Consider the following 5,027-nt stretch of genomic DNA (forward strand, 5'->3'; position numbering starts at 1 on the left):
TTTAGTTTCTTGATGTAGTGGTAAGTCTTAATTTTTCAAGTGGAAGTGTCCCACATGGTGGATGTTTTCACAGTTGCCAAATGCCGAATGGTTCTAAGTATATATAGTCTTGTTAATTGTTGTACTCTCCTCCCGGGCTAGGTGGTTGTTTCTTTCTTTCCAATTGTTGGCTAGTGAACACGGTCAAACAAACAAAAATGTTGGGAGTGTTGTACTATCAATTTTATTCCAACGAAATTAGGATGCAAAGCTTCTTTTATAAAAAAATAGGCATCCTCTCGAAATTCCGTGCATATGACATAAATAAATAATCACATGGAAAAGAGGAAGAATGATCACCGAGTCTAGTAAGATGTTGGAGGCGTTAAATATGCTGGAGATCAATGGCTTCTCTTCACCGTGGAGGGACAACAACCCTTTCGCGGTAGCTAGAGCAATGCTTAATCGTGTTGACAATGACAACACAACACGAATATCTAAAACATATTAAACATAATATTATTTTACCGATAGATATCACATGAAATTATTTTGCAGGTACTTATCACCGGGAAATTAACTTATTCCATTTTAGTTTTAGTAGCAGAAATCATTAATCATAATCATGCTCGGCACGCACCACAAATCACTTTCAAAGAAGTATTACTTTTGTAAATGTGGGTTAGACTCAACACGTTCATTGGGAGGTTTCCAGCATACTGACTTACCATTAGAGAGGTAGTTTGCCAAGCTGCCATGGTCCATTAGCTCGTAGACGAGAAGCCTGTGCAACCCCTCGTAGCAGTAGCCGATCATCTTCACCAGGCTCGGCTGCCGCGGCTGCAGCTCCCCCAGGAATATCGAATCTTTCTAGCCACATTGAAGGAAGTCAATTAGAGACATCCACTAATCGATCACGTACACTATCTATACCTACATACCAGATGTTCCTCGGAGTGGTAGTTGTCTGCCCGCGCTCTCTTGACTGCGACGGGCTGCGCACGGAGCCCCGGCGGGATGCCGTCCTCGAGGGATCCCCTGTACACCGTCCCGAAACTGCCACTGCCGATTTTGTTTCTGGAGGCGAACCCTCCGGTCGCGGCGCTCAACTCAGCGAAGGTGAACCTATGTAGGTTGGAGTTGGGTGACACAGGCGCCGGCACAGGCAACTGATCCTCCTTGATGGCAGCGTCGGTAAGCTGATCGAGCGCCTCCACGACGTCCGACATGTCCGGCCTGTTCTCGGGTTTGACATGGAGGCACCTGTATGTGACCAAGGCAGCCTTGTGTGCCGCTGCCACTGGGTAGATGCCCTTCAATGCTTTATCCATGAACCCTGCCAGTTTAACCGGGTCTTCAAGATTCGGCCGCGCGTACTCGACGGGTCTTTTCATGTCTACCCACTTCATCCCTGTGATCAGAATCTCCAACAACACCATCCCAAAGCTGTACACGTCACATTTCGGGGTGAGACTGCCAGACATGACGTACTCCGGTGCGCTACCGTGCGGTGTTCCTAGGCGCGAGCGTGTGGTGGTGACCGAGCCGTCGCTCGCTCTCGTGTCAAGCCTCAGGCCCGAGAGCGAGATCTTGACATTGTTATACTGTAGAAGGAGCATAAACCATTAGCCGGTTGGGTCAGGGCAGGACTCATGACAGGAGTGGCACTGTCTCTTCAGACATGTCCTCCCAGTTGTGTAGTTAGCATTTCTATACCCCTATATAGTATACAAATAACTTTGAATATGTATTGTTGGATGAACTCGATCCGATGGCAAAGAGGTGGCAAACCCGAATATTGATAACCGTTCAACTTTCTATTCATTGAGACCACAATTGTATCATCCTCTGAGCACCGGCGGCCTCCCCGGTCCCGGCAGCCACCATCCGCGCCGACCACCACTCCGGTGCCGGCGCCCACCCCCCTCCCACCGGCCGCCACTCCGGCGCCGGTGTCCACCCCTCCTGCGCCTCCGCACGCTCAGGCTGGGGCATGGCAGACCAGGGCTGGCCGACGGCCCCGCAGCCCGGCCTCCCCCCACCCCCGCCTGCTACGCGGCGGAGACTCTCGCCGACCCTTCCCACCTGCCGGCCGCCGCGGACACGCATCCCGGTCGCCCTCCATGGATGTTGCTACAACTGCAGGGATGACCGCCACATCTCGCGGGACTGCCCCAACGAGACCTTGTGCGTTCGCTGCAATGGTTGGGGGCACATTGCCAGGGACTGCAAGGCAAGGTGGAGCTCTTCGCCGGTGGAGGGCCGGGAGGGGGGTGCTGGCGCCTCCTCCTCCCCCTGCCGACCCCCTACCCTATCGCCGCTGCCGTCCAATGGCACGCCTACACCTGTGGATCCCCCCCCCGCCAGGGCCGCCGCCGTCGGGTGCCATCAGGGTTATCCGGCCGTGGAGCGAGGTGGTGCGTTCTGGGCCGGTGGAGAGCGTCGGAGGCCTTGGCTTCTCGGTCCCCTTCGAGTCGGCGACATCGCCTGTCCCTGCGCCCGTGCTCACGCCGAAGCTGCGCCGTGAGGCGGTGGAATCAGTGGAGTGTTGTTACATGGAAGAAGATGCGGATCTTTGGCAGATGGAGGAACAACTGTCCTTGGTGGTCGTGGTCACCATCACCGGCACCAGGCCGGTTGTTCACCTCGCCGCGGTTGCTGCGGCGCTGCACGAGGAGTTCTGCATTGGCCCGCAGGACATGTCAATCTGCCCATTCTACCCGGAGGATTTCCTCGTCCTGTGCAGTGCCCGGAATGTTTGCGATAGGATGGTTAGTCAAGGTGGCTTGTCCTCGTCTTCCCCAGCCGGCTTCTCCCTATCCTTGCGGCCATGGCCGCGTCAGGCGCAAGCCACCAGGGTTTCTCTCCCATTCCTGGTGCCACTGGTGCTCGTGGGCGTGCCGGCACACGCGTGGACACGGCGGACGGCGAATTCGGTGCTACGAGGGCTCGGCTTGGTAGTGGGCGTAGTGGACAGCACAGCGCGCCGCGATGACATGTCTAGCTTCAAAGTGTGGCTGCGCACTGACCAGCGAAGCGCCTCCCAATGCAAAGGCGGCTGTACATCGAGGAGCCGAACGCAAGGCGGCGCCGGCATCAGCCACGGGCGGCGCGCTCGTCGGCGCTGTGGTACAACGTCAGGATAGTCAAGCTGGCGGAGCCGGTGGTGGATGAAGAAGACGATCCGGAGCTCTCGCCGCCGGCGAGCCCGACCGGGCCATCGGTGCCCTCCTCCGGGTCGGCCGGTGACGGTTCTCGAGGATATCAGCATGGCCGCCTGATGCCAATGATGCTGGGGGGAGCTCGGATGCGGATGCCGCCTCACCGCCGGCGACCGGGGCCTCGTCGACGGCCTCGGCAACGAACGCGAATGCTGGGCAGTTTCAAACTAAAGGGGACTTGCGTCATCAAAGTGGATGTGACGATCGGATTTGTCGGCAGCATGGACCCACTGCCACCAGAGCGGTCGGGCTGGCCTTGACCGCGGACGCCACAAGACCAACGAACCCAACCCAAGGCCAACACGTGGAAAGGCAAGACAGGCGGGAGATCATGAATGAGGCGGACATCCTGGTGGACCATTCGGGAGCTGCCCAACCGGCGTCTTCTGGCGCGTCGTGCCGCGGATCGGGCCTGCACCGCCAGGGCGGCCACGTGGAGTTGCCACCATCGTCACGCTTGGCCGGTGGCGTGCCCGGGTGGAGCAGAGGGAGGAGCCCACCCCGACAGGATGCGGGATCCTGATTGGCTCGCTTGAGCTACATATGGGGACAAGACCAGGAAGGATGGGACAGCGGGAAGAGAGGGGATCCCCAGGATTGCCCATTGGCCAGCAACTCCTGTGGGTTCACGCATGCGGACGAATCCAATGTCCCACAACCCGAGGAGGATGGGACGGATCCCATGTAGCAAATGGTAGGGGGCCACGTTGCCTCTTTTGACTGGCCGGAACGGGAACGCATGCAGATCTCCGACATAAGCGCCATGGAGCAGTTTAGCGAGCTTGAGGAGTGGGTCTTCAAGATTTGGCCGCGCGTACTCTAGCAGGTCCCGCTCCTCCTCGACGGGTCTTTTCATGTCTACCCACTTCATCCCTGTGATCAGAATCTCCAACAACACCACCCCAAAGCTGTACACGTCGCATTTCGGGGTGAGACTGCCAGACATGACGTACTCCGGTGCGCTACCGCGCGGTGTTCCTAGGCGCGAGCGTGTGGTGGTGACCGAGCCATCGCTCGCTCTCGTGTCAAGCCTCAGGCCCGAGAGCGAGATCTTGACATTGTTATACTGTAGAAGGAGCATAAACCATTAGCCGGTTGGGTCAGGACAGGACTCATGACAGGAGTGGCACTATCTCTTCAGACATGTCCTCCCAGTTGTGTAGTTAGCATTTCTATACCCCTATATAGTATACGAATAACTTTGAATATGTATTGTTGGATGAACTCGATCCGATGGCAAAGAGGTGGCAAACCCGAACGTTGATAACCGTTCAACTTTCTATTCATTGAGACCACAATTGTGTCATCCTCTGAGCGCCTCCCTCCTCTGAGCGCCGGCGGCCTCCCCGGTCCCGGCGGCCACCATCCGCGCCGGCCATCGCTCCGGTGCCCGCGCCCCCCCCCCCCCCCCCCCCCCCCCTCCAGCGCCGGTGTCCACCCCTCCTTCCCCCCACCCCCCGCCATGGCTTCGCGGGTCTCTCTCTCGGCCTCCTCCTCCTCGTCGGGGCCGTCATCGGCGCGTCCGAGGCCGCCTCTCCGCTCCTCCATCGTTGTCCCCGAGGTCGTTGGCACGGCGATGGGCCCCATCATCCAGGGCGGGACAAGAAGGAACCCTTCCCCTCCTACGCCTCCGCACGCTCAGGCTGGGGCATGGCAGACCAGGGCTGGCCGACGGCCCCGCAGCCCGGCCTCCCCCCACCCCCGCCTGCTACGCGGCGGAGACTCTCGCCGACCCTTCCCACCTGCTGGCCGCCGCGGACACGCATCCCGGTCGCCCTCCATGGATGTTGCTACAACTGCAGGGATGACCGCCACATCTCGCGGGAC

The 5,027-nt window shown here is 58.5% G+C and overlaps 1 long non-coding RNA gene across 1 annotated transcript; it reads right to left on the minus strand.

Moving 5' to 3' along the window:
• Window positions 1-336: 336 nt before the first annotated feature.
• On the minus strand, window positions 337-1,013 carry LOC125541048. Its single transcript, XR_007297433.1, has 3 exons — window positions 921-1,013; window positions 708-849; window positions 337-476 (listed from the first exon to the last, which is right to left on the minus strand). It is a non-coding gene; the product is annotated as an uncharacterized LOC125541048 (long non-coding RNA).
• Between the last annotated feature and the right edge of the window lie 4,014 nt (window positions 1,014-5,027).

This window comes from Triticum urartu, chromosome 2 (assembly GCF_003073215.2).
Source record: "Triticum urartu cultivar G1812 chromosome 2, Tu2.1, whole genome shotgun sequence".
In the NCBI taxonomy this organism is placed as follows: domain Eukaryota; kingdom Viridiplantae; phylum Streptophyta; class Magnoliopsida; order Poales; family Poaceae; genus Triticum; species Triticum urartu.